This window comes from Heptranchias perlo, chromosome 43 (genome assembly GCF_035084215.1).
Source record: "Heptranchias perlo isolate sHepPer1 chromosome 43, sHepPer1.hap1, whole genome shotgun sequence".
Lineage (NCBI taxonomy): Eukaryota > Metazoa > Chordata > Chondrichthyes > Hexanchiformes > Hexanchidae > Heptranchias > Heptranchias perlo.
Genome location: NC_090367.1, coordinates 7251286 through 7267191, shown reverse-complemented (window position 1 = coordinate 7267191; position 15906 = coordinate 7251286). Strand labels below are relative to the sequence as shown.

The 15906-nt window shown below is 48.6% G+C and overlaps 1 protein-coding gene across 18 annotated transcripts in view; it reads right to left on the bottom strand.

Moving 5' to 3' along the window:
• The window catches only part of LOC137306476 (neurexin-2-like), a 1403359-nt gene that overhangs the window by 393076 nt on the left and 994377 nt on the right, over window positions 1-15906 (bottom strand). The gene's annotated exons all lie outside the window — the stretch shown is intronic.

Here is a 15906-nt window from a genome sequence, read left to right as displayed (position 1 = left end):
CTCTTGTTCCGATTTCTCTTTGAAACAATTTCCTCCAAAGCCAAGCAGAATCGGCCAGGGGTGCTGGGAATTATTTTGTGTTTCTCACCAGGGAGCAGTGCCTTAAGGGGGGTGAAAAAGCTGATTTTCCCGTCTTCTAAAACCCAAATACAAAAAAAGGAAAGGTTTGACTGCTGAGGTGATTGAGGCCTGGGGGGAGGGCTGTGTCTCCCTCACTGATTGAGGCCTGGGGAGAGGGCTGAGTCTCCCTCACTGATTGAGGCCTGGGGGGAGGGCTGTGTCTCCCTCACTGATTGAGGCCTGGGGGGAGGGCTGTGTCTCCCTCACTGATTGAGGCCTGGGGAGAGGGCTGAGTCTCCCTCACTGATTGAGGCCTGGGGAGAGGGCCGTGTCTCCCTCACTGATTGAGGCCTGGGGAGAGGGCTGTGTCTCCCTCACTGATTGAGGCCTGGGGAGAGGGCTGTGTCTCCCTCACTGATTGAGGCCTGGGGAGAGGGCCGTGTCTCCCTCACTGATTGAGGCCTGGGGAGAGGGCCGTGTCTCCCTCACTGATTGAGGCCTGGGGGGAGGGCTGTGTCTCCCTCACTGATTGAGGCCTGGGGAGAGGGCCGTGTCTCCCTCACTGATTGAGGCCTGGGGAGAGGGCTGTGTCTCACTCACTGATTGAGGCCTGGGGAGAGGGCCGTGTCTCCCTCACTGATTGAGGCCTGGGGAGAGGGCTGAGTCTCCCTCACTGATTGAGGCCTGGGGAGAGGGCTGTGTCTCACTCACTGATTGAGGCCTGGGGAGAGGGCTGTGTCTCACTCACTGATTGAGGCCTGGGGAGAGGGCCGTGTCTCCCTCACTGATTGAGGCCTGGGGAGAGGGCCGTGTCTCCCTCACTGATTGAGGCCTGGGGAGAGGGCCGTGTCTCCCTCACTGATTGAGACCTGGGGAGAGGGCTGTGTCTCCCTCACTGATTGAGGCCTGGGGAAAGGGCTGTGTCTCCCTCACTGATTGAGGCCTGGGGAGAGGGCTGTGTCTCCCTCACTGATTGAGGCCTGGGGAGAGGGCTGTGTCTCCCTCACTGATTGAGACCTGGGGAGAGGGCTGTGTCTCCCTCACTGATTGAGGCCTGGGGAGAGGGCTGAGTCTCCCTCACTGATTGAGACCTGGGGAGAGGGCTGTGTCTCCCTCACTGATTGAGGCCTGGGGAGAGGGCTGAGTCTCCCTCACTGATTGAGACCTGGGGAGAGGGCTGAGTCTCCCTCACTGATTGAGACCTGGGGAGAGGGCTGAGTCTCCCTCACTGATTGAGACCTGGGGAGAGGGCTGTGTCTCCCTCACTGATTGAGGCCTGGGGAGAGGGCCGTGTCTCCCTCACTGATTGAGACCTGGGGAGAGGGCTGAGTCTCCCTCACTGATTGAGACCTGGGGAGAGGGCTGAGTCTCCCTCACTGATTGAGGCCTGGGGAGAGGGCTGAGTCTCCCTCACTGATTGAGGCCTGGGGAGAGGGCTGTGTCTCCCTCACTGATCTCGTGCAAAACTCTGCGTCTTTACAGCGTCCCATTTGTGATAACATTTTGATTGCAGTCATTTTGTGCACCAGGCAGGAGGAACAAGGCGACAGGAATCTGTCTGTATTGAAAGGCCCTGTGGTTGTAACAGTCGGCCATGTTGGAGATCGAGCGTCCAATTAAACATCGCATTTTATAGATTAAAGGAGCGGTAAGCTTCAATTTTTAAACTTAATTTAATTTAAAGAGGATACATTCTGCCCTTTATATTTTTAAATACAAATTTTATTTATTATTCTCTTGTCAGCCATGACTCAATCAGTATCTCTCTCTCTCTCCTCTCTGAGTCAGAAGGTCGTGGGTTCGAGCCCCCACTCCAGAGACTCGAGCCCCATAATCCAGGCCGACACTCCCAGCGCCAGTACTGAGGGAGTGCCGCACTGTCGGAGGTGCCGTCTCTCGGATAAGACATTAAACCGAGGCCCCGTCTGCCCCTCTCAGGGGAGGTATACAGAGATACACGCACCAGAAGGCCCACACAGGATGCCACGGATCGAATTGCGCACAGCAGATGTCACACTTAGTTACAGATGCAAAAACAATTGACAAAAGGAGAACGAAAGCCAGCGAAGCGCAGCCTGAAATTCACAAGCACCTTCCGATCTGCAAACAGGCACTGGTTATCCTCATCCCGTGCTCACTTGCTCGCAGTTGGAGTCTGCGCTCTTAAAGAACGAACTTGCCTTTCTATCGTGCCTTTCACGACCTCAGGACGTCCCAAGACGCTTTACAGGCAATGAAGTGTAGCCACTGTTGTCATGTAGGAAACGCGGCAGCCGATTTGCGCACAGCAAGATCCCACAAACAGCAATGTGATAATGAGCAGATCATCTGTGTTTTTTTAGTGATGTTGGTTGAGGGATAAATATTGGCCCCAGGACACCTGGGGAGAACTCCCCCCCCTGCTCTTCTTCCAATAGCGGCCGTGGGATCTTTTACATCCACCCGAGAAGCGTCTCCAAAGAGAACAGGCCCAGCCTTTTCGGCCTTTCGGGATAACTACGGCCTTTTAAGCTGGGGGTCATCTTCATAACCCTCCTGTGGGCTCTGTCCAAAGCTTCTGTATCGCCCGCCATGTGAGTGGACCAAAACTGGACGCGAATGCGATCTACCAAGTGTCCTGTCGTGCAGGGACGGGATGGTGTGCGTCCCTTTCAAAATATACAACAAGCAAACGCAAGAGAAGGAACACGGTTAAACAAACTCACGGCGAAAGCCATCGTGAAGGTGCCGTGTACTGAGGGGACACACGCACGCAGGCACTGAGCTCGAGAAAAAGAATCCAGTTTGCATTTTCTGTAACTTAATTCCAAATTTACGATTCAGTTGAATTGCTGCTGAGCCCTGCGTCTATTCACACACAACCCGTGTCAAGGTTAGCAATTTTCAGCTTACTGACAAAAACCCAATTAACCCCCCGACTACCGGATGAGGAACCTAGAATCATACAGGGCAGGTGGAGGCCATTCGGCCCATCGTGCCTGTGCCAGCTCTCTGAAAGAGCTCTCCAATTAGTCCCACTCCCCCCCTGCTCTTTCCCCGTAGCCCTGCAAATTTTTTCTCCTTTTCTTGCATTTATCCAATTCCCCTTTTGAAAGTTATTATTGAATCTGCTTCCACCGCCCTTTCAGGCAGCGCATTCCAGATCATCACAACTCGCTGCGTAAGAAATGTCTCCTCATCTCCCCCCCTCTGGCTCTTTTGCCGATCACCTGTCAATCTGTGTCCTCTGGTCACCGACCCTTCTGCTAGTGGAAAGAGTTTCTCCTTATTTACTCCATCAAAACCCCTCATGATTTTGAACACCTCTGTTAAATCTCCCCTTAACCTTCTCTGCTCCGAGGAGAACAATCCCAGCTTCTCCAGTCTCTCCACATAACTGAAGTCCGTCATCCCTGGTACCATTCTAGTAAATCTCCTCTGCACCCTCTCCAAGGCCTTGACATCCTTCCTAAAGTGTGAGGCCCAGAATTGGACACAATACTCCAGCTGAGGCCTGACCGGTGATTTATAAAGTTTACCGTAACTTTCTTGTCCCTTATTTTACCAGAGCCAGCCGGTGACCAGGAGGCTCGTGGTTCAGGCCCACTAACAGGCTGGCCTGCCAAACGAGGGTCCTTTCCCCTTGTCGGGTGTCACTGATTCTGACATGGGCAGCACTTTGTATCGAGGCCCTTCAGCAGGTTCCATCTTAACCCGTCTCTAGCGATTACAGACAGCAGCTCTGTCACCACAGAGAGAGAGAGAGAGAAAGAGAGAGAGAGACACACAGATATAGAAAGAGAGAGAGAGAGAGAGAGAGACAGAGATAGAGAGAGAGAGAGAGAGGAAAAGAGAGAGAGAGAGGAAAAGAGAGAAGAGGGAGCGAAGCAGCAACAAACAAATGCTTCCAAGCATGGCAATGTACCAAAAATTATTCACAAATATTCAGTCATCTCCACACTGAGGCCACAAACATGACAAGGGAGCTAACTAAGTATTACAATTTCATTATTTGTGTGGCAATTCATTCAAAGAGGAGAGTCAGTTCTGCGTTCTGTTGCGACGGCAAATTGTTTGTAACAATTTCAACTGCCAATTTTTTTTTTTTTGGCTGTCCCAATGGTCGGGCGGCAACTAGAAACCGCTTATTAATTTTTGATGACCGTGACGGTTTCTCAAGATGCTTGCTCCGCAGTTGCCCCCCCTCAGGTACTTGAGCATTCCACGCTGATCAGGCCAACACGGCATCCACCTCAAGCATTAATTAATTCGTGGCAGTCAAATCCACTGAATTCTAGTTATTCTGCGCTGGCTCGGTGGTAATGGGATGGGTTACACACCGGGTATGATTGACACTCAACCAAATCTTTTCTGTGGATGCTTTGCTTCGCAGCAGTCTTCACTAGAGAAGAGGCCGCTGCTAGTGTAGCAGCAAAGGAGGCGGTAGGAACGATACTGGATAGGATTAAAATAGATACAGAGGAGATTAAAAGATTGGCAGTAGAAAAGTCACCCGGTCCGGTTACCGAGGGAAGTAAGGGTGGAAATTGCGGAGGCTCTGGCCACAATCTTCCAATCCTCCTTAGATATAGGGGAGTGTCGGAGGACTGGAGGATTGCAAATGTCACACCCCTGTTCAAAAAAGGGGAGAGGGATAAACCCGACAATTACAGGCCAGTCAGCCTAACGTCGGTGGTGGGGAAACTTTTAGAGACAATAATCAGAGACAAAATTAATTGGCGCTTGGAAAAGTATAGGAGAATAACTGAAAGTCAGCACGGATTTGTTTAGGGAAAATCATGTTTGACTAACTTGATTGAGTTCTTTGATGAAGTAACGGAGAGGGTTGATGAGGGTAGTGCGGTTGATGTTGTGTATACGGACTTTCAAAAGGCATTTGATAAAGTGCCACATAATAGACTTGTTACCAAAGTAAAGACCGTGGGATTAAAGGGACAGTGGCAGTGTGGATACAAAATTGGCTAAGGGGCAGAAAGCAGAGAGTAGTGGTGAAGGGTTGTTTTTCAGACTGGAGGGAAGTTTACAGTGGTGTTCCCCAGGGGTCAGTATTAGGACCACTGCTCTTTTTGATGTGTATTAACGACCTGGACTTGGGTATAGAGGGTAGAATTTCAAAGTTTGCAGATGTCATGAAACTCGGGAATGTAGTAAACAATGAGGAGGATAGTAACAGACTTCAGGAGGACGTAGACAGACTGGTGAAATGGGCAGACACATGGCAGATGAAATTTAACACAGAGAAGTGTGAAGTGATGCATTTTGGTAGGAAGAATGAGGAGAGGCAAAATAAAATAAATGGCACAATTTTAAAGGGGGTGCAGGAACAGAGAGACCTGGGGGTGTATGTACACAAATCTTTGAAGGTGGCAGGACAAGTTAAGAAAGCATTTGGGATCCTGGGCTTTATTAATAGAGGCACAGAGTACAAAAGCAAGGAAGTTATGCTAAAACGTTATAAATCACTAGTAAGCTCTGGAATTCCCTCCCTAAACCTCTCCGCCTCTCTCTCCTCCTTTAAGTCGCTCCTTAAAACCCACCTCCTTCACCTGTCCTAACATCTTCTTAGGTGGGTCGCTGTAAAATTTTGTCTGAAAATGCTCCTGTGAAGCACGTTTTACTACGTTAAAGGCGCCATATAAATGCAAACTAGTTGTTGTTGAGGCCTAGCTTTGGAGGTCTCATTTTGGTTCCGTTCTGCTTCTTTCTTACATTCTGTCACAGACTATTTCTCTCTGTGCCGTGCTCTGAATCATTCTGTTTCTCTCCCTTCACTCTCGGTCACAGGTCGGGTGCCCCTCAGGAACTCTCACATTCCCTGTGCCTCTGCTCACGCTCTCCGATATGTCCGTCTGTCACAGTCTGTTTCTTTCTGTGTCGATACAATTTCTCTCTCTCATGCTTTGTCTGTCACGCTTTCCTCTGCGTGTGTTTCTCTCTGTTACCCTGCTTTGCTTCTTGGTCCCCCTGTCGCACTTTCTGCTGCACTGCCGGAGGTGCCGTCTTTCGGATGAGACGTTAAACCGAGGCCCAGTCTGCCCCTCTCGGGTGGACGTAAAAGATCTCACGGCCACTATTTCGAAGAAGAGCAGGGGGGGAGTTCTCCCCGGTGACCTGGCTAATATTTATCCCTCAACCAACATCACTAAAACAGATGACCTGGTCATTATCTCACCGCTGTTTGTGGGATCTTGCTGTGTGCAAATTGGCTGCCTCGTTTCCTACATTACAACAGTGACTATGCTTCAAAAGTACTTCATTGGCTGTAAAGCGCTTTGGGACGTCCTGAGGTCATGAAAGGCGCTATATAAATGCAGGTCTTTCTTTTTTTTTAACCTATATAGGTTCTCTGGAAGATGACACAGCCCCTTTAAACTAAGCATCCACTGTTGGCGTAGAGACGCTGTTATCTGATGGGACTGCACAATATTCAGTGACAGAAGCTGGTGGTTTATTAATGCCTTAAGGGAATTATTCAAAGGTATTAATAACATGAGCGATTGCACAATGGGTTGTCAAAATGACTCCACGTTATTATGCTAATGCATAATTGGCCCTCTTTCATAATCATAGTTTATTTTGTTGTACTCCAGCTGTACGATTATTTGTCATTTTTTCTTCATAACTCACTTAAACAACAATAACAGCACTGGTTACAGCAATGGCCAATAATGGACGGCCATGAGCTGGCGTCAAGGCAGTTGCAGTAAGTAAGGGATTGAGGCTGAATCACTCTCTGCCTCTGCTCTGGGAGCCTGGAGGCTGGCCGGCCCACGATCTTAACATCTTTGATTGTGTGTCGGGTCTGTGGGTGTGAGACACGCTCTGGAACCCCCGGTCATGCTCTGGAACACCGGGTCATGCTCTGGAACCCACGGTCACGCTCTGGAACCCACGGTCACGCTCTGGAACCCCGGGTCACGCTCTGGAACACCAGTCACGCTCTGGAACACCAGTCACGCTCTGAACCCCAGTCACGCTCTGGAACCTCAGTCACGCTCTGGAACCTCAGTCACGCTCTGGAACCCCAGTCACGCTCTGGAACCTCAGTCACGCTCTGGAACCTCAGTCACGCTCTGGAACCTCAGTCACGCTCTGGAACCTCAGTCACGCTCTGGAACCTCAGTCACGCTCTGGAACCTCAGTCACGCTCTGGAACCCCAAGTCATACTCTGGAACCCCCGGTCACACTCTGGAACCCCAGTCACGCTCTGGAACCTCAGTCACGCTCTGGAACCTCAGTCACGCTCTGGAACCTCAGTCACGCTCTGGAACCCCAGTCACGCTCTGGAACCTCAGTCACGCTCTGGAACCTCAGTCACGCTCTGGAACCCCCGGTCACACTCTGGAACCCCCGGTCACACCCTGGAACCCCCGGTCACACTCTGGAACCTCAGTCACACTCTGGAACCCCAAGTCACGCTCTGGAACCTCAGTCACGCTCTGGAACCCCAGTCACGCTCTGGAACCTCAGTCACGCTCTGGAACCTCAGTCACGCTCTGGAACCTCAGTCACGCTCTGGAACCTCAGTCACGCTCTGGAACCCCCGGTCACACTCTGGAACCTCAGTCACACTCTGGAACCCCAAGTCACACTCTGGAACCTCAGTCACGCTCTGGAACCCCAGTCACGCTCTGAAAACAGAGTGCGTAATTTAAGGCTGACAGACCAGTAGGCGGCGAGCGACATTGGTGAAGGTGTCGCCCTTCATTCAGCCGGTCCCCTCTTTAAGTAGAGGCTGAAGGTGTCAGGAGGGTTCAGGGTAGGGTTGGTACATTGAAGGATGAGATCAAACGGGTCTTCTAGATTTTAACCCATCCAGTCCAGACATGGGCCGGGTCCCCAGGCAGAGCACCCCCTGGGGGTTTCCCTCCTGCCCGCACCCCAGTAAAAATCCAGGCCTTTCTGTCAAGACCCACACATGATGGATGTACACTCGTGTGAGGTACCAGGGGGTTGCTGGTCTTAATGTAACCAAAACTCAGCACCTCGGGGCAACCTCTGATTCTGACAAGAGGAGCACTGAATAGTGAAGAGTTAATCTTGAGAGAACTTTCATTTATATAACGTACTACATCCCATTTCTCAGTACATCATGTAATAACATGCTGTACAAGTCCTTTCAAGTGTTAGTGAAATATAAGTTCATTTTTTTTCGTACAGTTATTCCAAAGCACTTTCATGTAATTTGAATTGCAGGCACTGTTTCTTTGTAGGTTTACTGCAGCAGCCATTTTCTGCACAGCAAGATCTCACAAGCAGCAATGAGCTGAATGTTGAGTTAATCTGATCTAGTGATGTTGGTTGAGGGATAAATATTGGCCCCAGGACACCGGGGAGAACTCCCCCCTGCTCTTCTTCCAATAGTGGCCGTGGGATCTTTTACATCCACCTGAGAGGGGCAGACGGGGCCTCAGTTTAACGTCTCATCCGAAAGACGGCACCTCCGACAGTGCGGCACTCCCTCAGTACTGGCACCGGGAGTGTCGGCCTGGATTACGGGGCTCAAGTCTCTGGAGTGGGGGCTCGAACCCACGACCTTCTGACTCAGAGGCGAGAGTGATACCCACTGAGCCAAGCTGACACTTACCTTGTGTTCAACCAAATTGTGTAGAAAGAGGCCGTTGCATTTTGAACATATCAGGACACCACACAATGACATGACCTACACAATGACATGACCTATGTGGCTCTTGTGTGTTCTGCTGATCTTACTGCCCGGGAATAAAGACAGCAACATCTTAAAACAAGTAATTGTGATGAATGTGGCAGCACTGCGAGAGTGTGACACCCCCAGAAACACACAAACGGGTGATTCCAAAGAGTTTCCAAATCAAGCCACTGAGAAATCTGCTCAGGCAGAGTCTCTGTCTGCCTGATACGGAGAATGCACACTCTCCCCAAAGGGACACAGTCCCTTGCCTGATGTGGAGTGCACACTCTCTCCCCAAAGGTCTTGGCTGTGATGCCCGCCCAGTCAAATAGCCAGCCACACTCACTGTCGATGCTCGTACGTGAATAATGGTCATTTGGCCTCTGAGTCGGAAGGTCGTGGGTTCGAGCCCCACTCCAGAGACTCGAGCACACAATCCAGGCCGACACTCCCGGCGCCAGTACTGAGGGAGTGCTGCACTGTCGGAGGTGCCATCTTTTGGGATGAGACATTAAACCGAGGCCCCGTCTGCCCCTCTCAGGTGGATGTAAAAGATCCCACGGCCACTATTGGAAGAAGAGCAGGGGGGAGTTCTCCCCGGTGTCCTGGGGCCAATATTTATCCCTCAACCAACATTAGTAAAAAAGATGATCCAGTCATTACCAGATTGCTGTTTGTGGGATCTTGCTGTGCGCAAATTGGCCGCCCCATTTCCGACATTACAACAGTGACAACACTTCAAAAAAAGTACTTCATTGGCTCTGGGGCGCTTTGGGACGTCCTGAGGTCGTGAAAGGCGCTATATAAATGCAAGTCTTTCTTTCTTTGCGAGAGGGAGTGGAAAGAGCCCAGTGCCCATGGATCTACAAGAGTCAACACCTTCAGGAGAGAAAGGGAGTGAGAAGGCAGTCACTCTGCTGTGTGTTGACACTTCCAGCCGTCTTCTTGTCAGATAGTCGATGTTATTGAAGTGTGGCGCTCGTAGTCTTTGTGACTCAGTAACCTCAGCTGATCTCGCTGTAATTTAATACCCCCGGTGGGGCTGTCTGGTGAGTTGCAGCGACGTTGTGAAGTGTGGCTGTCAGTCATACTCGACTGAAGTGGGTTTCGCCGCCGACACCCACAACAGTGTGGGGCCAGGGTGTGACATTTCCCCAACAAATGGAAAATCTCTCCAATCGCCGTTAACCACAAGGCTGCAGAATTGTGATGAGAAAGACATTTTTACATCGAAAAAAAACAGACGTGACAGAGGTCCAAATTAGGAAATGGAATTAATTGAGGCTTTGAATGCTTAATCGTGCATCCGATGCTGCACTATGGTGCTGAGTGACTCACTGACCCTACCATAGTTGTCAACCAATTGGCCCCATCACAGGACAGCTGGCTCTCTGTACGACTCACGAACCACACTGTACCTCAGCCATCACTGTGCGAATTACCGATCTCGCTGTGTGACTGACTGACCAGAAAGAGCCAGATACAAAAACACTCAAGATCCTAGACTTTCCACTCACCCTGTACCAAAATGTCCCCTATGTCTATCAAAAACTATTCAATCAAACGTTGCAACAATTTGCATCTCTACAGCACCGTTAACGTCGTAAAACGTCTCAAGGCGCTTCGCAGGAGCGATTATCAGACAAGACCTGACACCGAGCCACATAAGGAGATATTAGGACAGGTGACCTAAAGCTCGGTCAAAGAGGTAGGTTTTAAGGAGCGTCTTAAAGGAGGAGAGAGAGGCGGAGAGGTTTAGGGAGGGAATTCCAGAGCTTAGGGCCCGGGCAGCTGAAGGCACGGCCGCCAATGGTGGAATGAAGAAAAACGGGGATGCGCAAGAGGCCAGAGATGGAGGAGCGCAGAGATCTGGGAGGGTTGTAGGGCTGGAGGAGGTTACAGAGATAGGGAGGGGGCGCGAGGCCATGTTGGGATCAGGAGAAGCATTTGGTAAGATGCATCAGTGGAAGCTGACTCTCCAAGCTATTGGTAAAGCAGCAATCTCACTGGGATGGACCATGATGTTCACACTAAACTGATGCCTTGCGGTATTCAACTGAAGATGGGAGACGATTGGCACAACACAGCTTTTGCTTTTGGTCTTTCATTCATAAATTCTGTCCCCTGCCGAAGGTTGATTCTTGATGAGCACGACGGAAGTGGCTAATCTCCCAGTGTAAGCCCAGGTGATAAGCTTGGTCAGACTATTCGACCATAGGGGTCATCGTGGCCAAGCCTGGTCCAGCAAAACACCTGAGCATTTTGCAGGGGTGGGGGGTCAAGGGAGGCAAGAGCACTGGGTGAACTGCGGGCTCCTTGCCTGATTGTTTTCCTCCCCAGCCTGGGGCATCCGAGAACGCCCTGACTGACTTCAGCGAACTCAGTGGAGGCCAGATTCGAAACCTGGACCCTTCCTCCGATGTGGGGCTCAGTAGCACTCTGGGGTATTGCACGTAGACCCTGAGCGACCGGGGGGGGCGCACCTGTGCTTTCTGCGGCCTGTTCGACCAGCCAGGCCTGTCTCCTGCTAATGGAGCGGCTAAAGTAAAGTGAATTAACCCCTTGAGCGCCAGGAAGATTCGGGATACCAGATGGTGGTGAAAAATACAGGATAACAGGGAGTGATGAACAGACAGTGATGAACAATCCAGGATAACAGACGGTGATGAACAGTACAGGATAACAGGGAGTGATGAACAGTACAGGATAACAGGCAGTGACGAACAGTACAGGATAACGGGGAGTGATGTACAGTACAGGATAACAGGCAGCGATGAACAGTACAGGATAACAGGGAGTGATGAACAGTACAGGATAACAGGGAGTGATAAACAGTACAGGATAACAGGCAGTGATGAACAGTACAGGATAACAGGGAGTGATGAACAGTACAGGATAACAGGCAGTGATGAACAGTGCAGGATAACAGGCAGTGATGAACAGTACAGGATAACAGGCAGTGATGAACAGTACAGGATAACAGGCAGTGATGAACAGTACAGGATAACAGGGAGTGATGAACAGTACAGGATAACAGGGGGTGATGAACAATACAGGATAACAGGCAGTGATGAACAGTACAATATAACTGGGAGTGATGAACAGTACAATATAACTGGGAGTGATGAACAGTACAGGATAACAGGCAGTGATGAACAGTACAGGATAACAGGGAGTGATAAACAGTACAGGATAACAGGCAGCGATGAACAGTACAGGATAACAGGGAGTGATAAACAGTACAGGATAACAGGCAGTGATGAACAGTGCAGGATAACAGGCAGTGATGAACAGTACAGGATAACAGGCAGTGATGAACAGTACAGGATAATAGGGAGTGATAAACAGTACAATATAACTGGGAGTGATGAACAGTACAATATAACTGGGAGTGATGAACAGTACAGGATAACAGGCAGTGATGAACAGTACAGGATAACAGGGCGTGATGTACAGTACAGGATAACAGGCAGTGATAAACAGTACAGGATAACAGACGGTGATGAACAGTACAGGATAACAGGCAGTGATGAACAGTACAGGATAACAGGGAGTGATGAACAGTACAGGATAACAGACGGTGATGAACAATCCAGGATAACAGGGAGTGATGGACAGTGATGAACAATACACGATAACAGACGGTGATGAACAGACAGTGATGAACAATACAGGATAACAGGGAGTGATGAACAGCACAAGATAACAGGGAGTGATGAACAGTACAGGATAACAGGCAGTGATGAACAGTACAGGATAACAGGGAGCGATGAACAGTACAGGATAACAGGGAGTGATGAACAGTACAGGATAACAGGCAGTGATGAACAGTACAGGATAACAGGCAGTGATGAACAGTACAGGATAACAGGCAGTGATGAACAGTACAGGATAACAGGCAGTGATGAACAGTACAGGATAACAGGCAGTGATGAACAGTACAGGATAACAGGGAGCAATGTACAGTACAGGATAACAGGCAGCGATGAACAGTACAGGATAACAGGCAGTGATGAACAGTACAGGATAACAGGCAGTGATGAACAGTACAGGATAACAGGGAGTGATGAACAGTACAGGATAACAGGCAGTGATGAACAGTACAGGATAACAGGCAGTGATGAACAGTACAGGATAACAGGGAGTGATGAACAGTACAGGATAACAGGGAGTGATGTACAGTACAGGATAACAGGCAGCGATGAACAGTACAGGATAACAGGCAGTGATGAACAGTACAGGATAACAGGGAGTGATGTACAGTACAGGATAACAGGCAGCGATGAACAGTACAGGATAACAGGGAGTGATGAACAGTACAGGATAACAGGGAGTGATAAACAGTACAGGATAACTGGCAGTGATGAACAGTACAGGATAACAGGGAGTGATGAACAGTACAGGATAACAGGCAGTGATGAACAGTACAGGATAACAGGGAGTAATAAACAGTACAGGATAACAGGCAGCGATGAACAGTACAGGATAACAGGGAGTGATAAACAGTACAGGATAACAGGCAGTGATGAACAGTACAGGATAACAGGCAGTGATGAACAGTACAGGATAACAGGGAGTGATAAACAGTACAGGATAACAGGGGGTGATGAACAATACAGGATAACAGGCAGTGATGAACAGTACAATATAACTGGGAGTGATGAACAGTACAATATAACTGGGAGTAATGAACAGTACAGGATAACAGGGAGTGATGAACAGTACAGGGTAACAGACAGTGATGAACAATACAGGATAACAGGGAGTGATGAACAGTACAGGATAACAGGGAGTGATGAACAGTACAGGGTAACAGACAGTGATGAACAGTACAGGATAACAGGCAGTGATGAACAGTACAGGATAACAGGGAGTGATGTACAGTACAGGATAACAGGCAGCGATGAACAGTACAGGATAACAGGCAGTGATGAACAGTACAGGATAACAGGGAGTGATGTACAGTACAGGATAACAGGCAGCGATGAACAGTACAGGATAACAGGGAGTGATGAACAGTACAGGATAACAGGGAGTGATGAACAGTGCAGGATAACAGGCAGTGATGAACAGTACAGGATAACAGGCAGTGATGAACAGTACAGGATAACAGGCAGTGATGAACAGTACAGGATAACAGGGGGTGATGAACAATACAGGATAACAGGCAGTGATGAACAGTACAATATAACTGGGAGTGATGAACAGTACAATATAACTGGGAGTGATGAACAGTACAGGATAGCAGGCAGTGATGAACAGTACAGGATAACAGGGAGTGATAAACAGTACAGGATAACAGGCAGCGATGAACAGTACAGGATAACAGGGAGTGATAAACAGTACAGGATAACAGGCAGTGATGAACAGTACAGGATAACAGGCAGTGATGAACAGTACAGGATAACAGGCAGTGATGAACAGTACAGGATAACAGGGAGTGATAAACAGTACAGGATAACAGGCGGTGATGAACAGTACAATATAACTGGGAGTGATGAACAGTACAATATAACTGGGAGTGATGAACAGTACAGGATAACAGGGAGTGATGAACAGTACAGGGTAACAGACAGTGATGAACAATACAGGATAACAGGGAGTGATGAACAGTACAGGATAACAGGGAGTGATGAACAGTACAGGGTAACAGACATTGATGAACAGTACAGGATAACAGGCAGTGATGAACAGTACAAGATAACTGGGAGTGATGAACAGTACAAGATAACTGGGAGTGATGAACAGTACAGGATAATAGGGAGTGATGAACAATAAAGGATAACAGGAAGTGATGAACAGTACAGGATAACAGGGAGTGATGTACAGTACAGGATAACAGGGAGTGATGAACAGTACAGGATAACAGGCAGTGATGAACAGTACAGGATAACAGGGAGTGATGTACAGCACAGGATAACAGGGAGTGATGAACAGCACAGGATAACAGGCAGTGATGAACATCACAGGATAACAGGGAGTGATGAACAGCACAGGATAACAGGGAGTGATGAACAGCACAGGATAACAGGGAGTGATGAACAGTACAGGATAACAGCCAGTGATGAACAGTACAGGATAACAGGGGGTGATGAACAATACAGGATAACAGGCAGTGATGAACAGTACAATATAACTGGGAGTGATGAACAGTACAGGATAACAGGGAGTGATGAACAGTACAGGGTAACAGACAGTAATGAACAATACAGGATAACAGGGAGTGATGAACAGTACAAGATAACTGGGAGTGATGAACAGTACAGGATAATAGGGAGTGATGAACAATAAAGGATAACAGGGAGTGATGAACAGTACAAGATAACTGGGAGTGATGAACAGTACAGGATAATAGGGAGTGATGAACAATAAAGGATAACAGGGAGTGATGAACAGCACAGGATAACAGGCAGTGATGAACAATACAAGATAACTGGGAGTGATGAACAGTACAGGATAACAGGCAGTGATGAACAATACAAGATAACTGGGAGTGATGAACAGTACAAGATAACTGGGAGTGATGAACAATACAGGATAACAGGGAGTGATGAACAGCACAGGATAACAGGCAGTGATGAACAATACAAGATAACTGGGAGTGATGAACAGTACAGGATAACAGGCAGTGATGAACAATACAAGATAACTGGGAGTGATGAACAGTACAGGATAACAGGCAGTGATGAACAATACAAGATAACTGGGAGTGATGAACAGTACAAGATAACTGGGAGTGATGAACAATACAGGATAACAGGGAGTGATGAACAGCACAGGATAGCAGACAGTGATGAACAATACAGGATAACAGGGAGTGATGAACAGTACAGGATAACAGGGAGTGATGAACAGTACAATATAAATGGGAGTGATGAACAGTACAATATAACTGGGAGTGATGAACAGTACAGGATAACAGGGAGTGATGAACAGTACAGGGTAACAGACAGTGATGAACAATACAGGATAACAGGGAGTGATGAACAGTACAGGATAACAGGGAGTGATGAACAGTACAGGGTAACAGACAGTGATGAACAGTACAGGATAACAGGCAGTGATGAACAGTACAAGATAACTGGGAGTGATGAACAGTACAAGATAACTGGGAGTGATGAACAGTACAGGATAATAGGGAGTGATGAACAATAAAGGATAACAGGAAGTGATGAACAGTACAGGATAACAGGGA